The 26,880-nt window shown below is 45.7% G+C and overlaps 1 long non-coding RNA gene across 1 annotated transcript in view; it reads right to left on the minus strand.

Annotated features, from left to right (window-relative positions):
• Positions 1-3,516: 3,516 nt before the first annotated feature.
• The window catches only part of LOC134947640 (uncharacterized), a 78,747-nt gene continuing 55,383 nt past the window's right edge, over positions 3,517-26,880 (minus strand). Inside the window, exon 2 of the long non-coding RNA XR_010182674.1 lies at positions 3,517-3,703. This is a non-coding gene — a long non-coding RNA (uncharacterized LOC134947640). The remainder of the gene's footprint in view (positions 3,704-26,880) is intronic.

Consider the following 26,880-nt stretch of genomic DNA (forward strand, 5'->3'; position numbering starts at 1 on the left):
ATTTTCAGATATACAGCCTATTCTGAAGTGTCTCTTCAAATGGGTAACAAAAAGAGAATTCATGCTAAAAAAAAACAAAAGGGGTGACAGCTCTAACACCTCAGGTCAGGAACTTATGTGACCCTATAAAAGCCCCACAGTTGGAGAGTGAAGTGGAGAGCTTATTGGGGAGTAATCCAGATCTTGGGGAAGATTTTAGCATGAAACCTTTTTTTTTTGGTGTCTCATGATAAGTGACCTTGAAAGCAATGTCCAATTAAAGGACCAGGAGCTAGAAGAGCTTAAGGAAAAATGTGATTTCCTTCAAGAGCTGGTGAACACCTTAACGCAAAAGCTGGAGGAGAAGGAATCTCTTTTGTCTGACTCTCTGACCAAATTGGGAAGGAGTAGAGAAGAGATTGCCAAGATCTCAGGCCAGGTGTCAGAGTTGCAGAAAACCTTGGCAAAGGCTAAACCCAGATCTGAAAACTTTGTAGTACTTAGCCAAGGACTATTAGAGGAAATCTCCTGTGACCAGACACAATTTGGGAGTTTGGTGCTGGCCAATAAGGCTCTGTCGCAAGACTTGGCGGAGCTTCAGGAGGAGGTTTCTAAGTTAAAACCATTGGCTATGCCTAATTTCAGTTCAGACACAGGCGTAGCTACACTAATTGCTGAAGACATTATGCCGAAGGTTGGGTCAGAGACATTATCAGGTGACGTGGAGATGTCATCTTCGGGGGAAATGATGCTAATGGTGGTGCAGGCTGCGGAAGAATGGTACCATACTGTATTGGAACCCGGCTATACTGGATTCCCTGTTCCAGACAGAAGGAACAGGAAAGTTGAGCCAGAGCTGCCAGTGCCTAAGGCCCGGAAGGCTCCCTGCTATGCCACTAGTAAGGCCATCTGCCTGGAAAGTGGAAATGAGGGCCCTTCCTCAGAGGTAGAGCATTTACAGGCACTAAGGTCCATTCAGTTGGTATTGCCGTTCCAGAGCACGGAGGAATCTGCAGACATTATTGCGCAGCGCACAGAAAATCCACGGGGATTTTTCAAGCAGCAAGAGAGAGCCACATCAGATGGCAGTGTTTTGTTGTTAACCCCTAGGATGGCAGTGAGAAGTTCCTCCGAAGCAGGACCACCTCATTCTCCGGAAAAAGAACGTCGTAGTAGCTTGGGTGAAGAGTGGAACAAAGCCCTGAGTTCAGTGGAACCTGTTCAAGATGGAGCATGGCAGCCACAGGGGCTCACAGAAGATGTGTTTATGGAGACACGAGATGAGGATGTGGGATTCCCAGCTGCTCCTCAGTTGACAGGGAGTGAGGAGGAAGCAGTAATGGAGCTGGGAGTGGTTGACTTGATGTCAAGTGATCATCCACCTCCAAAACAAGAATCCTCTAATCTGCTGGATCTGTGGCAGAATAATGAACCCCAGGAATCTACCTGGACAGATGGCCATTTGATGACTACTCAAGAGCCCATCCTAGAACAGGAAGTCTTATCTGAGCTGGAGATAGCTTCTGTTGAGGTCTTGGAAACCCAGGTTCCTTCTCCTGTTGATGCGATATACATTCAGAAGTCAATCCCAGAAAGGACATCACAGGTTCAGAAGCCCCCGGTTTTGGAAATCCAGTGCACATGTGAGACTTTCTCTGATGAATCACAGACAAAGACCGTACCTTTGGAGGTGTCTCACCTACGTGAGCTAGTCATGGATAAGCTAGTTGCAATATAGGAGTCCACTTCCGAAGTCATCCAGGAACCTGCTTCTAAAGGGGTTCCCCTCGTGTATGAGGAGGATAAAGTGCAAAATTTAGATCCTAGGGTTGTTGCACCACGGCATGATCCACCACGGGAGGCTCAAGATCCAATTGCTGTACTGGGACAGTTCATGAAGGAGCAAAAACCTGTCTCAGAGGAATCGGTGCAGAGTCCCATTTCTGAGGTTGCTCTACCCAGGGAGTGTTCTCTATATGAAACATGAGAGCTGGAAACTTTGAGGGGAGAGTTCCAAAAGCTGGCCCTAAGTAACAGCCAGCTAAAAGAAACAGTGAAGGAGATTCCTAGACTATGGAGTCTAATAAGAGACCTTGACAAGAGACTCAAAATGGGTTATGTGCCAGTCATAGAATGGCAGGAGTCGGTGACTAGGGTCAAAGATGGGAGATCGGAGGACGAAGCAGTCACGTTAATGAAGGAAATGTTACCAAAGCTGGAAAGACTGAAGTAAGCACTAAAAGTTAAACAAATGAAAGGACTTTCTGAGACTCTAGAACAGTTCCTCTCTCTGAATGAAAGGGTGGGGGCAAAGTTGGACAATGACCTCAGAACAATTAAAGTCAGGGCAGAGACTAGGTGTTATCGGTGCCAAGAGCTTGGCCATAAAAGGTGGAATTGTCCATATAAGCCAAGACCAGTGAGGGCCGGGGTGACTACTAGGCCAAGAGTGAACTTAAAAAAATTCCACAGTCCAGAGTTGGTTAATGTCAGGTGTCACAAACACCCAGAGAAGAATGAAGCGACTTCCTCAGTAGCCAGTAAATCCGAACCCCATAAGGGAAATATCCCTAAATGTGGAAAGGTGAAGAGAAGGGGAAGTTTAGTGGGCAACAGGAAGTTGTCCATTAAAACGACCACTTCGGCCACTATGCCAAAGTGGAGGGAAAGTGAAGGTGGCACAGTGGAGTCGGTGCCACCAACCTTTAATGGAAATAGATTCCAAGGCCAGTTAAAAGGGCCTCGGACGTGTACTTGGGAGAGGAACTTGGGACCCAGGTGTATGGGCCCAAGTTATGTCCCAAAGATTTGTCAGCCCAAAATAATTGGCAAAGGTGAAACCTTGCCAATGTCACATGCCGCTTTTCTGAGCCACGAAAAGCTGAGGGAAAGGGTATGTGGCTGGAGAGGTATTTTGCCACCTGTAAGCTACACACAGGGTCCTGAGGGTGGATGGGAAGTGTGGATGGACCAGGTTCCCAGCTATTTGGCCCAGACCAGGTCTTATAGGCTTCTTAGCCCAAGAAGCTGCTTCATCAGCCAGCACCTGGGTGCTGGGTTTAAAGCAGAGTCTCTCCCATGAGTCAGGGCTCCTGAAGGCAGTTAGTGTCCAGGTGATAGGCCTGCTAGGGACAGTGGGATCCGTAAGACTGGGTCACTAGTGTCAGGATGCCGGGACCTGAAGGGTTCCTTATTTAGTAGTAAGAGGGAGTGAGGCAGGGCCTAACCTCCCTGGTTGTTTATACTAAAGACAGTGATCTTTGTTTTATGTATATCTTTGTTTTTGAGCTACCTGAATAAAAGGTATTTATTGTTTTTGCAGAAGCCTGGAGTCGGTCGTTGGTGGAATTTTTGTAGCAGAGTGCATTCTAGCAAGACTCCTGTTACAGTACGTGCTGTGTATATCTATGTATGTATGTATGTATGTATGTATGTATATACCTACTGTGTGTGTGTGTGTATATAATATATATATATATATATATATAGCTTACCCCGTCGGCGGCACTCAAATAACGTCATACAGACACAAGTATGTGCTTTTCAATTTTTCGAGGACTTTAATTCCTCGTCATCAGGATAAAAGAATCGAATACAAAGTTACATTTAAACCCCCGCACCTCACCACGTGACGACGGCTGGATCCGGAAGCTGGAGGACGGCGCCCACCAATGATGACATCATCCGCTCCCCAACACCATAACAATCGTACATACAAGGAATGCTGTGACACATAAAAAAGGACATCATGAGGTTACAGTTACATAGAGGCACAGTATGTGTTATATAGTATATAAGAAGCTGATTGCATAAACAATTAATTACAGCAAGTACTGGATATATGTATATTTATCCCACCAAGTACACAAAAAATGGATCATAAAATAAAATTAAATAATGGAAAGCAACAAAACTGCAGACTTTCATAACAACCATAAACGGTATACTTGTAATCCTGTCCACCCAAAATGGAACCGATACTTTTATGGTTTCAATAATTTGTTCAAAGATCTCACAGAAAACAATGAAGCCCTAAGTTCTCATTGAGTCCTCTGGGGGACAAGGTGTTCAATCTGTTGATCCACCTAGATTCACAATGCAAGAGCTAGTGATCTGCACCTAGACAAAACATGATCTATGATCATATATCTGAGGGTCGACAGATTGTGTCCGGCATTCACAAAATGTCTGTAGACTGGTTGGTCACTGTGCCCCTTCTCCAAGGCATTTCTGATTGACAACCTATGTGTGGCCATGCGCTCGGGCAAAGTTCTATCAGTTTTGGCCACGTAGCTAAGGCCACATGGGCATGTAATCATGAATATTATGAATAGAGATGAGCGCCGGAAATTTTTCGGGTTTTGTGTTTTGGTTTTGGGTTCGGTTCCGTGGCCGTGTTTTGGGTTCGACCGCGTTTTGGCAAAACCTCACCGAATTTTTTTTGTCGGATTCGGGTGTGTTTTGGATTCGGGTGTTTTTTTCAAAAAACCCTAAAAAACAGCTTAAATCATAGAATTTGGGGGTCATTTTGATCCCAAAGTATTATTAACCTCAAAAACCATAATTTCCACTCATTTTCAGTCTATTCTGAATACCTCACACCTCACAATATCATTTTTAGTCCTAAAATTTGCACCGAGGTCGCTGTGTGAGTAAGATAAGCGACCCTAGTGGCCGACACAAACACCGGGCCCATCTAGGAGTGGCACTGCAGTGTCACGCAGGATGTCCCTTCCAAAAAACCCTCCCCAAACAGCACATGACGCAAAGAAAAAAAGAGGCGCAATGAGGTAGCTGTGTGAGTAAGATAAGCGACCCTAGTGGCCGACACAAACACCGGGCCCATCTAGGAGTGGCACTGCAGTGTCACGCAGGATGTCCCTTCCAAAAAACCCTCCCCAAACAGCACATGACGCAAAGAAAAAAAGAGGCGCAATGAGGTAGCTGACTGTGTGAGTAAGATAAGCGACCCTAGTGGCCGACACAAACACCGGGCCCATCTAGGAGTGGCACTGCAGTGTCACGCAGGATGTCCCTTCCAAAAAACCCTCCCCAAACAGCACATGACGCAAAGAAAAAAAGAGGCGCAATGAGGTAGCTGTGTGAGTAAGATAAGCGACCCTAGTGGCCGACACAAACACCGGGCCCATCTAGGAGTGGCACTGCAGTGTCACGCAGGATGTCCCTTCCAAAAAACCCTCCCCAAACAGCACATGACGCAAAGAAAAAAAGAGGCGCAATGAGGTAGCTGACTGTGTGAGTAAGATAAGCGACCCTAGTGGCCGACACAAACACCGGGCCCATCTAGGAGTGGCACTGCAGTGTCACGCAGGATGTCCCTTCCAAAAAACCCTCCCCAAACAGCACATGACGCAAAGAAAAAAAGAGGCGCAATGAGGTAGCTGACTGTGTGAGTAAGATAAGCGACCCTAGTGGCCGACACAAACACCGGGCCCATCTAGGAGTGGCACTGCAGTGTCACGCAGGATGTCCCTTCCAAAAAACCCTCCCCAAACAGCACATGACGCAAAGAAAAAAAGAGGCGCAATGAGGTAGCTGACTGTGTGAGTAAGATAAGCGACCCTAGTGGCCGACACAAACACCGGGCCCATCTAGGAGTGGCACTGCAGTGTCACGCAGGATGGCCCTTCCAAAAAACCCTCCCCAAACAGCACATGACGCAAAGAAAAATAAAAGAAAAAAGAGGTGCAAGATGGAATTGTCCTTGGGCCCTCCCACCCACCCTTATGTTGTATAAACAAAACAGGACATGCACACTTTAACCAACCCATCATTTCAGTGACAGGGTCTGCCACACGACTGTGACTGATATGACGGGTTGGTTTGGACCCCCCCAAAAAAAGAAGCAATTAATCTCTCCTTGCACAAACTGGCTCTACAGAGGCAAGATGTCCACCTCATCATCATCCTCCGATATATCACCGTGTACATCCCCTTCCTCACAGATTATCAATTCGTCCCCACTGGAATCCACCATCTCAGCTCCCTGTGTACTTTGTGGAGGCAATTGCTGCTGGTCAATGTCTCCGCGGAGGAATTGATTATAATTCATTTTAATGAACATCATCTTCTCCACATTTTCTGGATGTAACCTCGTACGCCGATTGCTGACAAGGTGAGCGGCGGCACTAAACACTCTTTCGGAGTACACACTTGTGGGAGGGCAACTTAGGTAGAATAAAGCCAGTTTGTGCAAGGGCCTCCAAATTGCCTCTTTTTCCTGCCAGTATAAGTACGGACTGTGTGACGTGCCTACTTGGATGCGGTCACTCATATAATCCTCCACCATTCTTTCAATGTTGAGAGAATCATATGCAGTGACAGTAGACGACATGTCCGTAATCGTTGTCAGGTCCTTCAGTCCGGACCAGATGTCAGCATCAGCAGTCGCTCCAGACTGCCCTGCATCACCGCCAGCGGGTGGGCTCGGAATTCTGAGCCTTTTCCTCGCACCCCCAGGTGCGGGAGAATGTGAAGGAGGAGATGTTGACAGGTCGCGTTCCGCTTGACTTGACAATTTTCTCACCAGCAGTTCTTTCAACCCCAGCAGACTTGTGTCTGCCGGAAAGAGAGATCCAAGGTAGGCTTTAAATCTAGGATCGAGCATGGTGGCCAAAATGTAGTGCTCTGATTTCAACAGATTGACCACCCGTGAATCCTTGTTAAGCGAATTAAGGGCTCCATCCACAAGTCCCACATGCCTAGCGGAATCGCTCCGTGTTAGCTCCTCCTTCAATGTCTCCAGCTTCTTCTGCAAAAGCCTGATGAGGGGAATGACCTGACTCAGGCTGGCAGTGTCTGAACTGACTTCACGTGTGGCAAGTTCAAAGGGCATCAGAACCTTGCACAACGTTGAAATCATTCTCCACTGCGCGTGAGACAGGTGCATTCCACCTCCTATATCGTGCTCAATTGTATAGGCTTGAATGGCCTTTTGCTGCTCCTCCAACCTCTGAAGCATATAGAGGGTTGAATTCCACCTCGTTACCACTTCTTGCTTCAGATGATGGCAGGGCAGGTTCAGTAGTTTTTGGTGGTGCTCCAGTCTTCTGTACGTGGTGCCTGTACGCCGAAAGTGTCCCGCAATTCTTCTAGCCACCGACAGCATCTCTTGCACGCCCCTGTCGTTTTTTAAAAAATTCTGCACCACCAAATTCAAGGTATGTGCAGAACATGGGACGTGCTGGAATTTGCCCATATTTAATGCACACACAATATTGCTGGCGTTGTCCGATGCCACAAATCCACAGGAGAGTCCAATTGGGGTAAGCCATTCCGCGATGATCTTCCTCAGTTGCCGTAAGAGGTTTTCAGCTGTGTGCGTATTCTGGAAAGCGGTGATACAAAGCGTAGCCTGCCTAGGAAAGAGTTGGCGTTTGCGAGATGCTGCTACTGGTGCCGCCGCTGCTGTTCTTGCGGCGGGAGTCCATACATCTACCCAGTGGGCTGTCACAGTCATATAGTCCTGACCCTGCCCTGCTCCACTTGTCCACATGTCCGTGGTTAAGTGGACATTGGGTACAGCTGCATTTTTTAGGACACTGGTGACTCTTTTTCTGAGGTCTGTGTACATTTTCGGTATCGCCTGCCTAGAGAAATGGAACCTAGATGGTATTTGGTACCGGGGACACAGTACTTCCAACAAGTCTCTAGTTGGCTCTGCAGTAATGATGGATACCGGAACCACGTTTCTCACCACCCAGGATGCCAAGGCCTCAGTTATCCGCTTTGCAGTAGGATGACTGCTGTGATATTTCATCTTCCTCGCAAAGGACTGTTGGACAGTCAATTGCTTGGTGGAAGTAGTAAAAGTGGTCTTACGACTTCCCCTCTGGGATGACCATCGACTCCCAGCAGCAACAACAGCAGCGCCAGCAGCAGTAGGCGTTACACGCAAGGATGCATCGGAGGAATCCCAGGCAGGAGAGGAATCATCAGAATTGCCAGTGACATGGCCTGCAGGACTATTGGCATTCCTGGGGAAGGAGGAAATTGACACTGAGGGAGTTGGTGGGGTGGTTTGCGTGAGCTTGGTTACAAGAGGAAGGGATTTACTGGTCAGTGGACTGCTTCCGCTGTCGGCCAAAGTTTTTGAACTTGTCACTGACTTATTATGAATGCGCTGCAGGTGACGTATAAGGGAGGATGTTCCGAGGTGGTTAACGTCCTTACCCCTACTTATTAAAGCTTGACAAAGGGAACACACGGCTTGACAAATGTTGTCCGCATTTCTGTTGAAATAGTTCCACACCGAAGAGCTGATTTTTTTGGTATTTTCACCAGGCATGTCAACGGCCATATTCCTCCCACGGACAACAGGTGTCTCCCCGGGTGCCTGACTTAAACAAACCACCTCACCATCAGAATCCTCCTGGTCAATTTCCTCCCCAGCGCCAGCAACACCCATATCCTCCTCATCCTGGTGTACTTCAACACTGACATCTTCAATCTGACTATCAGGAACTGGACTGCGGGTGCTCCTTCCAGCACTTGCAGGGGGCGTGCAAATGGTGGAAGGCGCATGCTCTTCACGTCCAGTGTTGGGAAGGTCAGGCATCGCAACCGACACAATTGGACTCTCCTTGTGGATTTGGGATTTCGAAGAACGCACAGTTCTTTGCTGTGCTTTTTCCAGCTTGAGTCTTTTCATTTTTCTAGCGAGAGGCTGAGTGCTTCCATCCTCATGTGAAGCTGAACCACTAGCCATGAACATAGGCCAGGGCCTCAGCCGTTCCTTGCCACTCCGTGTGGTAAATGGCATATTGGCAAGTTTACGCTTCTCCTCCGACAATTTTATTTTAGGTTTTGGAGTCCTTTTTTTACTGATATTTGGTGTTTTGGATTTGACATGCTCTGTACTATGACATTGGGCATCGGCCTTGGCAGACGACGTTGCTGGCATTTCATCGTCTCGGCCATGACTAGTGGCAGCAGCTTCAGCACGAGGTGGAAGTGGATCTTGATCTTTCCCTAATTTTGGAACCTCAACATTTTTGTTCTCCATATTTTAATAGGCACAACTAAAAGGCACCTCAGGTAAACAATGGAGATGGATGGATACTAGTATACAATTATGGATGGACTGCCGAGTGCCGACACAGAGGTAGCTACAGCCGTGGACTACCGTACTGTACTGTGTCTGCTGCTAATATAGACTGGTTGATAAAGAGATGTAGTATGTATGTATAAAGAAGAAAGAAAAAAAAAACCACGGGTAGGTGGTATACAATTATGGACGGACTGCCGAGTGCCGACACAGAGGTAGCTACAGCCGTGGACTACCGTACTGTGTCTGCTGCTAATATAGACTGGTTGATAAAGAGATGTAGTATGTATGTATAAAGAAGAAAGAAAAAAAAACACGGGTAGGTGGTATACAATTATGGATGGACTGCCGAGTGCCGACACAGAGGTTGCTACTGCCGTGGACTACCGTACTGTACTGTGTCTGCTGCTAATATAGACTGGATGATAATGAGATGTAGTATGTATAAAGAAGAAAAAAAAAACCACGGGTAGGTGGTATACAATTATGGATGGACTGCCGAGTGCCGACACAGAGGTAGCTACAGCCATGGACTACCGTACTGTACTGTGTCTGCTGCTAATATAGACTGGTTGATAATGAGATGTAGTATGTATGTATAAAGAAGAAAGAAAACAAAACCACGGGTAGGTGGTATACAATTATGGACGGACTGCCGAGTGCCGACACAGAGGTAGCTACAGCCGTGGACTACCGTACTGTGTCTGCTGCTAATATAGACTGGTTGATAAAGAGATGTAGTATGTATGTATAAAGAAGAAAGAAAAAAAAACCACGGGTAGGTGGTATACAATTATGGATGGACTGCCGAGTGCCGACACAGAGGTAGCTACAGCCGTGGACTACCGTACTGTACTGTGTCTGCTGCTAATATAGACTGGATGATAATGAGATGTAGTATGTATAAAGAAGAAAAAAAAAACCACGGGTAGGTGGTATACAATTATGGATGGACTGCCGAGTGCCGACACAGAGGTAGCTACAGCCGTGGACTACCGTACTGTACTGTGTCTGCTGCTAATATTGACTGGTTGATAATGAGATGTAGTATGTATGTATAAAGAAGAAAGAAAAAAAAACCACGGGTAGGTGGTATACAATTATGGACGGACTGCCGAGTGCCGACACAGAGGTAGCTACAGCCGTGGACTACCGTACTGTACTGTGTCTGCTGCTAATATAGACTGGATGATAATGAGATGTAGTATGTATAAAGAAGAAAGAAAAAAAAACCACGGGTAGGTGGTATACAATTATGGATGGACTGCCGAGTGCCGACACAGAGGTAGCTACAGCCGTGGACTACCGTACTGTACTGTGTCTGCTGCTAATATAGACTGGATGATAATGAGATGTAGTATGTATAAAGAAGAAAAAAAAAACCACGGGTAGGTGGTATACAATTATGGATGGACTGCCGAGTGTCGACACAGAGGTAGCTACAGCCGTGGACTACCGTACTGTACTGTGTCTGCTGCTAATATAGACTGGATGATAATGAGATGTAGTATGTATAAAGAAGAAAGAAAAAAAAACCACGGGTAGGTGGTATACAATTATGGACGGACTGCCGAGTGCCGACACAGAGGTAGCTACAGCCGTGGACTACCGTACTGTACTGTGTCTGCTGCTAATATAGACTGGTTGATAATGAGATGTAGTATGTATAAAGAAGAAAGAAAAAAAAACCACGGGTAGGTGGTATACAATTATGGATGGACTGCCGAGTGCCGACACAGAGGTAGCTACAGCCGTGGACTACCGTACTGTACTGTGTCTGCTGCTAATATAGACTGGATGATAATGAGATGTAGTATGTATAAAGAAGAAAAAAAAAACACGGGTAGGTGGTATACAATTATGGATGGACTGCCGAGTGCCGACACAGAGGTAGCTACAGCCGTGGACTACCGTACTGTACTGTGTCTGCTGCTAATATAGACTGGATGATAATGAGATGTAGTATGTATAAAGAAGAAAGAAAAAAAAACCACGGGTAGGTGGTATACAATTATGGATGGACTGCCGAGTGCCGACACAGAGGTAGCTACAGCCGTGGACTACCGTACTGTACTGTGTCTGCTGCTAATATAGACTGGATGATAATGAGATGTAGTATGTATAAAGAAGAAAAAAAAAACCACGGGTAGGTGGTATACAATTATGGATGGACTGCCGAGTGCTGACACAGAGGTAGCTACAGCCGTGGACTACCGTACTGTACTGTGTCTGCTGCTAATATAGACTGGATGATAATGAGATGTAGTATGAATAAAGAAGAAAGAAAAAAAAAACCACGGGTAGGTGGTATACAATTATGGATGGACTGCCGAGTGCCGACACAGAGGTAGCTACAGCCGTGAACTACCGTACTGTGTCTGCTGCGACTGGATGATAAATAATGATATAAAAAATATATATATATCACTACTGCAGCCGGACAGGTATATATTATATAATGACGGACCTGCTGGACACTGTCTGTCAGCAGAATGAGTTTTTTATAGAATAAAAAAACACCACACAAGTCACACGACGAGTGTTTAACTTTTTCAGGCAATCACAATATAGTATACTTATACTATACTGGTGGTCAGTGTGGTCAGGTCACTGGTCAGTCACACTGGCAGTGGCACTCCTGCAGCAAAAGTGTGCACTGTTTAATTTTAATAATATGTACTCCTGGCTCCTGCTATAACCTATAACTGCTCCCCAGCCTCCCCCACAATTAAGCTGTGTGAGCACAGTCAGATATTATACATAGATGATGCAGCACACTGGGCTGAGCACAGATATGGTATGTGACTGAGTCACTGTGTATCGTGTTTTTCAGGCAGAGAACGGATTATATTAAATAAAACTGCACTGGTGGTCACTGGTCAGTGGTCAGTCACTAGTAAACTCTGCACTCTCTAGTACTCCTAAGCTCCAGTAAATCAAGTGTCTCTGTCTCAATCTCACTCTCTCTCTTCTAATCTAAATGGAGAGGACGCCAGCCACGTCCTCTCCCTATCAATCTCAATGCACGTGTGAAAATGGCGGCGACGCGCGGCTCCTTATATAGAATCCGAGTCTCGCGATAGAATCCGAGCCTCGCGAGAATCCGACAGCGTCATGATGACGTTCGGGCGCGCTCGGGTTAACCGAGCAAGGCGGGAAGATCCGAGTTGCTCGGATCCGTGTAAAAAAAAGCTGAAGTTCGGGCGGGTTTGGATTCCGAGGAACCGAACCCGCTCATCTCTAATTATGAACTTGGTGGTGCAGGTCACCCGATGTCTAATAAGGTACCTTTTACCACTATAAGTGTGTCTAAAACTGTCACCAGCCACCATGTACCAGCAGGTGGTACAGTTCAAACATTTATAACATCCGTTCTTTCTGGCCAAAAAATGTGTATCAGGGGTCTCAACCTTAGAGATGTCCGTCCTAACCACCCAGTCATGGATATTTCTACCTCTGGTGTAGCATGGCATTATAGACTTATCTTGTAAGTTCAAACCTTTATCCATACTCACTATAGGCCAGAGGTTTTTTGTGATCAACCTAATTTCATTACTTCTGTCATTATAATGGTTGACCCAGGGAATGCGCTTAGTGCTGGTTTCCCTGTTCCTGGAGGTCAAAAGTTGCTCACGAGGAACAACTAATGCCTTATTCTTAGATTGTAATAGCAACTGTTCATCATAACCCCTCTAGATAAATTTCAGAATCATCTGATCAATGTTGTTAATAGCTGTCTCATTATTGCTACAGATCCGTCTGGCACGGATAAATTGGGAGTATGGTAACCCATACTTTAAGGGCTTGGGGTGAAAACTTGCTGCATGTAGCAGAGTATTATGATCTGTTTGTTTACTGTATACATTAGTGGAAATTTGCCCATCCTTCAGTTCTATTAGAACATCCAAAAAGTGTACCGCTTTGCAATCAATAGAATATGTAAATTTGATAGGGCTATCAGACATATTATTTTCAGACATAAACGATGTAAAGGCTTGTTCAGAGCCTGTACAGATCACAAAAACATTGTCTATATATCTGGCATAAAATATAAATATTTTCGTCTACCAATGATCTATTGAAAAAAATATCACGTTATGCTCTGAACATATACGCATTGGCGTATGATGGGCCACATTGGACCCCATTGCACAACCTGAAGTCTGAAGGAAGAACTTCCCATCATGAAGAAAATAGTTCTTAGTTAATATCAGTTCTAGGAGTTCTGAAACAAAATCAATGCTAGGACCAGTATACCAGTATCTCTCTCTCTCTCTCTGTATATATATATATATATATATATATATACAGACACACACACACACACACACACACACACACTAGGTACATACATACATAGATATGCACAGCAGGTACATATATACACAGCAGGTACATATATATATATATATATATATATATATATGTACCTGCTGTCTATATATGTACCTGCTGCGTGTGTGTGTGTGTGTGTGTGTGTGTGTGTGTGTGTGTGTGTGCGTGTGTGTGTATATATATATATATATATATATATATATATATATATACATATAATGTATGGGATGGGTAGGGTTCTGAATGCCGGTGGTCAGAATACCGACCGCTGCATCCCGATTGTGAGAATACTGACAGGCGGAAGATAAGTATATACATTAGTAGTGCCCCCCAACCCTCCCTTCCTGCAGCCTAAACCTAACCCTCCCCAGTGGTGAATAAAATGTACCCCCTCTTCCCGCAGCGTAAAACTAACCTCCCCCTCCCACACAATTTTACCCTCACCAGGGATGCCTAAACCTAACCCCCCCTCCCCACAGCCTAAACCTAACCCCCCCTCCCCACAGCCTAAACCTAACCCCCCCCCCGCCCTGCAGCCTAACCCTCCCTTCACAGCCTAAACTTAACCACCCACCACCACGGCTTACCTCTCCGGCGGCCCCGGCAGTGTATCAATTGGGATCCCGGGTGTTGGGATGCAGTGCTATACAGGTGTAAGCATCCAATATACATAAATATACAGTATATACTAACTAGAAGATTATGGGGTCTATTTACTAAGAACTGGATGGAGATAAAGTGGATGGAGATAAAGTACCAGCCAATCAGCTCCTAACTACCATGTTACAGGCTGTGTTTGAAAAATGACAGTTAGGAGCTGGTTGGCTGAAACTATGGGGTCTATTCATGAAGCAGTGAAAAGAGTTGAGAAGTGAGCCAGTGGAGAAGTTGTCCATGGCAACCAATCAGCATTGAAGTAACATTTATAATTTGCATACTATACAACTGTACGAAGCAGCTGATTGGTTGCCATGGGCAACTTCTCCACAGCTTCACTTCTCCACTCTTTTCACTGCTTCATGATAGACCCCTTTATCTTCATACAGTTTATCTCCATCCAAAGCTTAGCAAACAGACCCCAAAGCTACAACCAAAGGCAAGGAAAGGGGCAGGGTGAAGTAGAGGAAGCCATTGGTTTGATTCAGGGAGACAGGGGAAAAAGGCGCACTATTGTCTGGGATAGTGCTAAGAGGAGAAAACAAATTAAAAGTTTTTCCAGTCTAAGAGGGGATTCCAGTTATCTGCGTATTCACGGGTGCGAGTAAGTGTGTCTGAATGCCGCATGGTACTGCCGACTTACAGATTTTTGTTTGCAGCTCTTTGGGGCTGCCAGCATAACTGTGCGAGTCCAACACTAGAAGGAGCCATGAGGGGTGCAAGTTTGGGTGCCGCTGCCGGCGTTCACATGCCACTGCAATGCCAACTTGTACCCTTTGCAGGGAATATGAGCAACTCTGCTGCGTAGAAGGTCTGCTGTGCACTTTCCTAACAAACGCTTGAATATTCTTACAGTTTATCAACTTCTGTCATTTCAGGTTGTTATGACGCCATCTCTCATCACACATTTGAGAGCATGTTCTTTGGTGAGAGAGAGCATGTGGTAATTGTGTGTCGTAATATAAATTCTGTAATAAATCATTTGATTGTGCTTGACATACAATTAGTATCGGACTGGTAATTTTACTTTGGATGTGCTTAGAAATTATTTCATTATGTAAATGTCAAAGCAGGTGGTGAAAAGTTAAAGATAGGATCAGAGCCAGATTTCCCACTAGGCACGTGAGGCATGTGCCTAGAGGCAGCATGCAAATCTCCCCCCCGTTCTAGCTGATGTGTCCCCGCCGGGCTGCTGCTGGCTGCTCCGAGTCCTGGGCTAGCAGCGCAGCCCTTGTTAGTAACACAGCAGCACAGCCAAGCAGCCCTGGTACCAGTGTCAGACTATGAACAGTGGGGTAGATGTATTAACCTGGAGAAGGCATAAGAAAGTGATAAACCAGTGATAAAGCAGTGTTAAGTGCAGGGTGATAATGCACCAGCCAATCAGCTCCTAACTGTTAAGTTACATATGGGAGCTGACTGGCTGGTGTGTTTATCACCTTGCATTTATCACTGGTTTATCACTTCCTTATGCCTTCTCTAGGTTAATACATCTGCCCCAGTGATTGATCCGGCTCTCGCTGCTCTGCTCTCTCCTCCTCTCTGCTGTTAATGTCCCCCTGAGGCTGAACGGCTCTCCTCCTCTGCTGTGTTAATGTGATGCATGTCCCCCTGAGGCTGAGCCTGTGAGCCGCAGCGGCGGCGTGGGTGCGGGCGCTCGCTAATCTCTTCTCCTCTCTGTTGTCAATTTGACAGCAGAGAGGAGGAGAGAGCAGCAAGCGCCCACGCCGCCGCTGCAGCTCACAGGCTCAGCCTCAGAGGGACATGCATCACATTAACATAGCAGAGCGCAGAGGACTAGGCTCTGAGAGGAGGAGAGCAGCTCAGACTCAGGGGGACATTAGGTGTCCAGTCAGTGAGTCAGTGGGAATCAAATTGTCAATCAATGAATGTCATCACCAGAGGAGAGGAGGAGAGAGCAGCAAGTGCCCGCCCCGCGCCGATGGTGCTGCTCATAGCCCCAGGGGAGGAGGGGGGGCATTAACAGCAGAGGCGGAGAGAGCAGCCCGCGCTGGCGGTGCTGCTCACAGCTTCAGGGACATAAATAATTAACAGTCAGCAGTTAGCAGCAGAGTGATGATCTACAGTATGTTCATTTTGTAATTTATACCTAAAAAGGTTCAGGTTAGTGGTCCATAAATTAGTGCAATTATTACAATTGTGATATGTTTTCTGTATAAATAATAACTTCTAAATGTGTGGTATATGGGGGGGGGGGGCTGCAGTAATATTGTACCTAAGGGCGGCCTGACCCTTAAGGTGTAAGATGAATATTAGATATAGAAGAATGAGGAGCTGTCACAGCCAGAAATATACTGTATATTGCACATTGTATACGATTGTTTAGGACTGGTGCTTCTCACTTTAGTACTTTGGCTCAGTGGTATGACTCATAGAGGTTCTGGAGTATTGCATGAAGATTGAGGGGAATTCCTAGTACCCACTGTGTGGTAAAATTATCTACACAGGTGTTACTCATGAACAGACCAGTGGATTAGTCACACCCCCTGAGCGCTTACAGAGGCAGATGCAAGGGGCATATCAAGAGAGGAGGGGGCCTGTGGACAGTCTCCATCCAGGCCCCCTCCACTCCGTGTGCTGGCAGCACTGTTCTGAGTGCTAGTAGACTCAGGCGCTGTGCCAGAGTCTACTGTGCATATGCAGGTCTCCTGGGAAATGGCACAGTTGCCATTTTCATGGTGATTTACATACATGTGCACCACACACACTGCACCCATTATAGCCTTGCCATTGAACAGATGTACTAATCCCTTCAGAGATAAACTACCAACCAATCAACTCCTAACTGTAATTTTCAAACACAGCCTTTGAAATGGCAGTTAGGAGCTGATTGGCTGGCAAGTTATCACTCGCCAAGGCTTAGTACATCTCCCCCATAGAAGACACTGCGGTGATTGACCTATATAGTTCTCCTGGCTTCCGTCCTTACTTTGTACTGACTCGATTTGACTATTTGGATATGCCTTCTTCTCTTCCTCTGAAGGCCTCCATCTGCCCCTTTAGATCTTCCGTCTACCTTCGATCTGCAAGTTTCATTTTGCCCATGTGTATTTGCTCTCTGATCAAACTCTACATGTTCCTCTTGCCTACTTGTTGTAATGCTGTATATTATTCTGCACTATTCTGGTATGAAAACCTTGACACACTGTTGCTGATGAACTACTGTAATTGTTGATTACAGATCTTATTGCTACAAGCTCTGTGGCGGCCTGGAAATTACAAGACAGGTGATCAACACTCAACTATACAGCAAGATGGCTACTGGTCTGACTAAAACTCTTTACTGCAAAACAGCTCATAAAGCCAACAAAATAACAAGGGAGGAAAGCTGGCACAGTCTGGAAACAAAGCGGCTAAACTACCGCCATATACACACTATAACGTCACAAGACATATCCTATGTTCTACCTACCCACAGCTGTCACCTACACATTAACACCCAATATGGGTATCACAGCGTCAGATATTGTCATTTAGCTTACCACCTGCCATAGGTTTAAAAGCCATCCAGCTTACTTGTTTGTCAATTTTGTCATTGACCTCCTACTATAAGTACTATAGGAGATTACATGTTTATCTTCCTTTTATGTTTCCTTACCACTCAACTTTCAATTTAAAGATTATTGATTGCTACTGTTGCTCTTATTGATTCTGGATCAATGGGAAATTACATTGGTAAAGTTTTGGATCAGATTTATTAATTGCAATTATATGTGTCTTTGGTGACGTTTGCTATTTTACTATTACAGTGCCTTGGTAAAGTATTCACCCCCTTTGCATTTTTCATGTTTTGTTGCCTCACAACCTGGAATTAAAATGTTTGAAGGTTTGCATCATTTCATTTACAGAACATGCCTACAACTTTGAAGATTTTTTTTTTATTGTGAAGCAAACAACAAATAGGACAAAATAACAGAAAACTTCAGCGTGCATAACTATTCACCCCCCTAAAGTCAGTTCTTTGTAGAGCCACCTTTTGTGGCAATTACAGCTGTAAGTCGCTTTGTATAAGTCTCTATGAGCTTGACACATCTTGCTAATGGGATTTTTGCCCATTCCTCAAGGCAAAACTGCTCCAGCTCCTTCATGTTGGATGGTTTCCGCTTGTGAACAGCAATCTTCAAGTCTGACCACAGATTCCCAATTGTATTGAGATCTGGGCTATGACTAGGCCATTCCAACACATTTAAAAGTTTCCCCTTAAACCACTCAAGTGTTGCTTTAGCAGTATGCTTCGGGTCATTGTCCTGCTGGAAGGTGAACCTCAGTCCCAGTCTCAAATCACAGGCAGACTGAAACAGGTTTTGCTCAAGAATATCCCTGTATTTAGCACCATCCATCTTTCCCTTGACTCGAAACAGTTTACCAGTCCCTGCTGCTGAAAAACATCCCCACAGCATGATGCTGCCACCACCATGTTTTACTGTGGGGATGGTGTTCTTGGGAGTGGGATGTGTTGGGTTTGCGCCAGACATAGCGTTTTCCTTGGTGGCCGAAAAGTTACATTTTAGTCTCATCTGACCAGAGCACCTTCCTCCACACATTTGGGGGGTCGTCCACATGCCTTTTGGCAAACTCAAACACTAAGTAATGTTTTTTTTCTGGCCACTCTTCGATAAAGCCCAGCTCTATGGTGTGTACGACTTATTGTGGTCACATGCGCAGATACAACAGTCTCTGCTGTGGAACTCTGCAGCTCCTTCGGGGACACCTTTGGTCCCTGTGCTGCCTCTCTAATTAATGCCCTCCTTGCCCGGTCTGTGAGTTTTGGTGGCCGCCCCTCTTTTGGCAGGTTTGTTGTGGTATCATGTTCTTTCCATTTGAAGATGAAGAATTTGATGGTGCTCCGGGGTATCATCAAAGATTTGGATATTTTTTTATAACCCAACCCTGACTTGTACTTCTCAACAACTTTGTCCCTGACTTGTTTGGAGATCTCCTTGGTCTTCATGGTGTGATGCCAGAGCCAGCCCTAACCAATATGATGCCCTAGGCAAGATTTTGGCTGGTACCCCCTAGCACCAACGCTAGTTCAGCCTATGACCCTGCACCCCTTTCCCAGCACCATCATCTCTCACCCATAGAAGTCCTTATTTTGGTGTTCCTACTACCTATATTTTAAATAGGAACAGTGCGCCCAAAAAGGGGTGTGTTTTTGATGTCAAGGGGCATGGCCACGCATTAGTACCCCCAATTGAAATTACGCTACACTGTACTGCAACTTTATTATCACACTGAATTGCTCCTTATTTACATTACACCACACCATATTGCTCTTTATTCATATTAGACCACACAGTAGTGCCCTTTCTATACATAACACCACACAGTAGAGCACCTTATACACATAATGCCACACATTAGTATGCCTTTATACACATAACACCACACAGTATTGCCCCTTATACATATAACATACATTATTAATATCCTTATAAACATAATGCACCTCACATCATTATGCCAACCTTTATTAATACCCTTATACACATAATGTCCCTTACACATATGCCGTAATTATTAGTGCCTTATACACATAATGACACACATAATATCCCTTACACATATACTGCACATCATTAATTCCCTTATACACATAATGACACACATAGTGCCCCTTACACATATGCCACACATTATTAATGCCCTTATACACATGACACACATAGTACCCCTTACACATATGCCGCACATTATTAATGCATTTATACACATGACACGCATAATGCCCCTTACACTAGAGATGAGCGCCTGAAATTTTTCGGGTTTTGTGTTTTGGTTTTGGGTTCGGTTCCGCGGCCGTGTTTTGGGTTCGAACGCGTTTTGGCAAAACCTCACCGAATTTTTTTTGTCGGATTCGGGTGTGTTTTGGATTCGGGTGTTTTTTTCAAAAAACACTAAAAAACAGCTTAAATCATAGAATTTGGGGGTCATTTTGATCCCAAAGTATTATTAACCTCAAAAACCATAATTTACACTCATTTTCAGTCTATTCTGAATACCTCACACCTCACAATATTATTTTTAGTCCTAAAATTTGCACCGAGGTCGCTGTGTGAGTAAGATAAGCGACCCTAGTGGCCGACACAAACACCGGGCCCATCTAGGAGTGGCACTGCAGTGTCACGCAGGATGTCCCTTCCAAAAAACCCTCCCCAAACAGCACATGACGCAAAGAAAAAAAGAGGCGCAATGAGGTAGCTGTGTGAGTAAGATTAGCGACCCTAGTGGCCGACACAAACACCGGGCCCATCTAGGAGTGGCACTGCAGTGTCACGCAGGATGGCCCTTCCAAAAAACCCTCCCCAAACAGCACATGACGCAAAGAAAAAAAGAGGCGCAATGAGGTAGCTGTGTGAGTAAGATTAGCGACCCTAGTGGCCGACACAAACACCGGGCCCATCTAGGAGTGGCACTGCAGTGTCACGCAGGATGTCCCTTCCAAAAAACCCTCCCCAAACAGCACATGACGCAAAGAAAAAAAGAGGCGCAATGAGGTAGCTGACTGTGTGAGTAAGATTAGCGACCCTAGTGGCCGACACAAACACCGGGCCCATTTAGGAGTGGCACTGCAGTGTCACGCAGGATGTCCCTTCCAAAAAACCCTCCCCAATCAGCACATGATGCAAAGAAAAAGAAAAGAAAAAAGAGGTGCAAGATGGAATTGTCCTTGGGCCCTCCCACCCACCCTTATGTTGTATAAACAAAACAGGACATGCACACTTTAACCAACCCATCATTTCAGTGACAGGGTCTGCCACACGACTGTGACTGATATGACGGGTTGGTTTGGACCCCCCCCAAAAAAGAAGCAATTAATCTCTCCTTGCACAAACTGGCTCTACAGAGGCAAGATGTCCACCTCATCATCACCCTCCGATATATCACCGTGTACATCCCCCTCCTCACAGATTATCAATTCGTCCCCACTGGAATCCACCATCTCAGCTCCCTGTGTACTTTGTGGAGGCAATTGCTGCTGGTCAATGTCTCCGCAGAGGAATTGATTATAATTCATTTTAATGAACATCATCTTCTCCACATTTTCTGGATGTAACCTCGTACGCCGATTGCTGACAAGGTGAGCGGCGGCACTAAACACTCTTTCGGAGTACACACTTGTGGGAGGGCAACTTAGGTAGAATAAAGCCAGTTTGTGCAAGGGCCTCCAAATTGCCTCTTTTTCCTGCCAGTATAAGTACGGACTGTGTGACGTGCCTACTTGGATGCGGTCACTCATATAATCCTCCACCATTCTATCAATGTTGAGAGAATCATATGCAGTGACAGTAGACGACATGTCCGTAATCGTTGTCAGGTCCTTCAGTCCGGACCAGATGTCAGCATCAGCAGTCGCTCCAGACTGCCCTGCATCACCGCCAGCGGGTGGGCTCGGAATTCTGAGCCTTTTCCTCGCACCCCCAGTTGCGGGAGAATGTGAAGGAGGAGATGTTGACAGGTCGCGTTCCGCTTGACTTGACAATTTTGTCACCAGCAGGTCTTTCAACCCCAGCAGACTTGTGTCTGCCGGAAAGAGAGATCCAAGGTAGGCTTTAAATCTAGGATCGAGCATGGTGGCCAAAATGTAGTGCTCTGATTTCAACAGATTGACCACCCGTGAATCCTTGTTAAGCGAATTAAGGGCTCCATCCACAAGTCCCACATGCCTAGCGGAATCGCTCCGTGTTAGCTCCTCCTTCAATGTCTCCAGCTTCTTCTGCAAAAGCCTGATGAGGGGAATGACCTGACTCAGGCTGGCAGTGTCTGAACTGACTTCACGTGTGGCAAGTTCAAAGGGCATCAGAACCTTGCACAACGTTGAAATCATTCTCCACTGCGCTTGAGACAGGTGCATTCCACCTACTATATCGTGCTCAATTGTATAGGCTTGAATGGCCTTTTGCTGCTCCTCCAACCTCTGAAGCATATAGAGGGTTGAATTCCACCTCGTTACCACTTCTTGCTTCAGATGATGGCAGGGCAGGTTCAGTAGTTTTTGGTGGTGCTCCAGTCTTCTGTACGTGGTGCCTGTACGCCGAAAGTGTCCCGCAATTCTTCTGGCCACCGACAGCATCTCTTGCACGCCCCTGTCGTTTTTTAAAAAATTCTGCACCACCAAATTCAAGGTATGTGCAAAACATGGGACGTGCTGGAATTTGCCCATATTTAATGCACACACAATATTGCTGGCGTTGTCCGATGCCACAAATCCACAGGAGAGTCCAATTGGGGTAAGCCATTCCGCGATGATCTTCCTCAGTTGCCGTAAGAGGTTTTCAGCTGTGTGCGTATTCTGGAAACCGGTGATACAAAGCGTAGCCTGCCTAGGAAAGAGTTGGCGTTTGCGAGATGCTGCTACTGGTGCCGCCGCTGCTGTTCTTGCGGCGGGAGTCCATACATCTACCCAGTGGGCTGTCACAGTCATATAGTCCTGACCCTGCCCTGCTCCACTTGTCCACATGTCCGTGGTTAAGTGGACATTGGGTACAGCTGCATTTTTTAGGACACTGGTGACTCTTTTTCTGAGGTCTGTGTACATTTTCGGTATCGCCTGCCTAGAGAAATGGAACCTAGATGGTATTTGGTACCGGGGACACAGTACCTCCAACAAGTCTCTAGTTGGCTCTGTAGTAATGATGGATACCGGAACCACGTTTCTCACCACCCAGGATGCCAAGGCCTCAGTTATCCGCTTTGCAGTAGGATGACTGCTGTGATATTTCATCTTCCTCGCAAAGGACTGTTGAACAGTCAATTGCTTACTGGAAGTAGTACAAGTGGGCTTACGACTTCCCCTCTGGGATGACCATCGACTCCCAGCGGCAACAACAGCAGCGCCAGCAGCAGTAGGCGTTACACGCAAGGATGCATCGGAGGAATCCCAGGCAGGAGAGGACTCGTCAGAATTGCCAGTGACATGGCCTGCAGGACTATTGGCATTCCTGGGGAAGGAGGAAATTGACACTGAGGGAGTTGGTGGGGTGGTTTGCGTGAGCTTGGTTACAAGAGGAAGGGATTTACTGGTCAGTGGACTGCTTCCGCTGTCACCCAAAGTTTTTGAACTTGTCACTGACTTATTATGAATGCGCTGCAGGTGACGTATAAGGGAGGATGTTCCGAGGTGGTTAACGTCCTTACCCCTACTTATTACAGCTTGACAAAGGGAACACACGGCTTGACACCTGTTGTCCGCATTTCTGGTGAAATACCTCCACACCGAAGAGCTGATTTTTTTGGTATTTTCACCTGGCATGTCAACGGCCATATTCCTCCCACGGACAACAGGTGTCTCCCCGGGTGCCTGACTTAAACAAACCACCTCACCATCAGAATCCTCCTGGTCAATTTCCTCCCCAGCGCCAGCAACACCCATATCCTCCTCATCCTGGTGTACTTCAACACTGACATCTTCAATCTGACTATCAGGAACTGGACTGCGGGTGCTCCTTCCAGCACTTGCAGGGGGCGTGCAAATGGTGGAAGGCGCATGCTCTTCACGTCCAGTGTTGGGAAGGTCAGGCATCGCAACCGACACAATTGGACTCTCCTTGTGGATTTGGGATTTCAAAGAATGCACAGTTCTTTGCTGTGCTGCTTTTGCCAGCTTGAGTCTTTTCATTTTTCTAGCGAGAGGCTGAGTGCTTCCATCCTCATGTGAAGCTGAACCACTAGCCATGAACATAGGCCAGGGCCTCAGCCGTTCCTTGCCACTCCGTGTCGTAAATGGCATATTGGCAAGTTTACGCTTCTCCTCCGACAATTTTATTTTAGGTTTTGGAGTCCTTTTTTTTCTGATATTTGGTGTTTTGGATTTGACATGCTCTGTACTATGACATTGGGCATCGGCCTTGGCAGACGACGTTGCTGGCATTTCATCGTCTCGGCCATGACTAGTGGCAGCAGCTTCAGCACGAGGTGGAAGTGGATCTTGATCTTTCCCTAATTTTGGAACCTCAACATTTTTGTTCTCCATATTTTAATAGGCACAACTAAAAGGCACCTCAGGTAAACAATGGAGATGGATACTAGTATACAATTATGGACTGCCTGCCGAGTGCAGACACAGAGGTAGCCACAGCCGTGAACTACCGTACTGTACTGTGTCTGCTGCTAATATAGACTGGTTGATAAAGAGATGTCTATGTAACTATGTATGTATAAAGAAGAAAGAAAAAAAAACCACGGTTAGGTGGTATACAATTATGGACGGACTGCCTGCCGAGTGCCGACACAGAGGTAGCCACAGCCGTGAACTACCGCACTGTACTGTGTCTGCTGCTAATATATAGACTGGTTGATAAAGAGATAGTATACTCGTAACTAGTATGTATGTATAAAGAAAGAAAAAAAAACCACGGTTAGGTGGTATATACAATTATGGACGGGCTGCCGAGTGCCGACACAGAGGTAGCCACAGCCGTGAACTACCGCACTGTACTGTGTCTGCTGCTAATATATAGACTGGTTGATAAAGAGATAGTATACTCGTAACTAGTATGTATGTATAAAGAAAGAAAAAAAAACCACGGTTAGGTGGTATATACAATTATGGACGGGCTGCCGAGTGCCGACACAGAGGTAGCCACAGCCGTGAACTACCGCACTGTACTGTGTCTGCTGCTAATATAGACTGGTTGATAAAGAGATAGTATACTCGTAACTAGTATGTATGTATAAAGAAAGAAAAAAAAAACACGGTTAGGTGGTATATACAATTATGGACGGGCTGCCGAGTGCCGACACAGAGGTAGCCACAGCCGTGAACTACCGCACTGTACTGTGTCTGCTGCTAATATAGACTGGTTGATAAAGAGATAGTATACTCGTAACTAGTATGACTATAAAGAAAGAAAAAAAAACCACGGTTAGGTGGTATATACAATTATGGACGGGCTGCCGAGTGCCGACACAGAGGTAGCCACAGCCGTGAACTACCGCACTGTACTGTGTCTGCTGCTAATATATAGACTGGTTGATAAAGAGATAGTATACTCGTAACTAGTATGTATGTATAAAGAAAGAAAAAAAAACCACGGTTAGGTGGTATATACAATTATGGACGGGCTGCCGAGTGCCGACACAGAGGTAGCCACAGCCGTGAACTACCGCACTGTACTGTGTCTGCTGCTAATATAGACTGGTTGATAAAGAGATAGTATACTCGTAACTAGTATGTATGTATAAAGAAAGAAAAAAAAACCACGGTTAGGTGGTATATACAATTACGGACGGGCTGCCGAGTGCCGACACAGAGGTAGCCACAGCCGTGAACTACCGCACTGTACTGTGTCTGCTGCTAATATAGACTGGTTGATAAAGAGATAGTATACTCGTAACTAGTATGACTATAAAGAAAGAAAAAAAAACCACGGTTAGGTGGTATATACAATTATGGACGGGCTGCCGAGTGCCGACACAGAGGTAGCCACAGCCGTGAACTACCGCACTGTACTGTGTCTGCTGCTAATATATAGACTGGTTGATAAAGAGATAGTATACTCGTAACTAGTATGTATGTATAAAGAAAGAAAAAAAAACCACGGTTAGGTGGTATATACAATTATGGACGGGCTGCCGAGTGCCGACACAGAGGTAGCCAGAGCCGTGAACTACCGCACTGTACTGTGTCTGCTGCTAATATATAGACTGGTTGATAAAGAGATAGTATACTCGTAACTAGTATGTATGTATAAAGAAAGAAAAAAAAACCACGGTTAGGTGGTATATACAATTATGGACGGGCTGCCGAGTGCCGACACAGAGGTAGCCACAGCCGTGAACTACCGCACTGTACTGTGTCTGCTGCTAATATATAGACTGGTTGATAAAGAGATATTATACTCGTAACTAGTATGTATGTATAAAGAAAGAAAAAAAACCCACGGTTAGGTGGTATATACAATTATGGACGGGCTGCCGAGTGCCGACACAGAGGTAGCCACAGCCGTGAACTACCGCACTGTACTGTGTCTGCTGCTAATATAGACTGGTTGATAAAGAGATAGTATACTCGTAACTAGTATGTATGTATAAAGAAAGAAAAAAAAACCACGGTTAGGTGGTATATACAATTATGGACGGGCTGCCGAGTGCCGACACAGAGGTAGCCACAGCCGTGAACTACCGCACTGTACTGTGTCTGCTGCTAATATATAGACTGGTTGATAAAGAGATAGTATACTCGTAACTAGTATGTATGTATAAAGAAAGAAAAAAAAACCACGGTTAGGTGGTATATACAATTATGGACGGGCTGCCGAGTGCCGACACAGAGGTAGCCACAGCCGTGAACTACCGCACTGTACTGTGTCTGCTGCTAATATATAGACTGGTTGATAAAGAGATAGTATACTCGTAACTAGTATGTATGTATAAAGAAAGAAAAAAAAAACACGGTTAGGTGGTATATACAATTATGGAGGGGCTGCCGAGTGCCGACACAGAGGTAGCCACAGCCGTGAACTACCGCACTGTACTGTGTCTGCTGCTAATATAGACTGGTTGATAAAGAGATAGTATACTCGTAACTAGTATGTATGTATAAAGAAAGAAAAAAAAACCACGGTTAGGTGGTATATACAATTATGGACGGGCTGCCGAGTGCCGACACAGAGGTAGCCACAGCCGTGAACTACCGCACTGTACTGTGTCTGCTGCTAATATATAGACTGGTTGATAAAGAGATAGTATACTCGTAACTAGTATGTATGTATAAAGAAAGAAAAAAAAACCACGGTTAGGTGGTATATACAATTATGGACGGGCTGCCGAGTGCCGACACAGAGGTAGCCACAGCCGTGAACTACCGCACTGTACTGTGT

The sequence above is a fragment of the Pseudophryne corroboree genome, chromosome 8, assembly GCF_028390025.1.
Source record: "Pseudophryne corroboree isolate aPseCor3 chromosome 8, aPseCor3.hap2, whole genome shotgun sequence".
Classification (NCBI taxonomy): Eukaryota; Metazoa; Chordata; class Amphibia; order Anura; family Myobatrachidae; genus Pseudophryne; species Pseudophryne corroboree.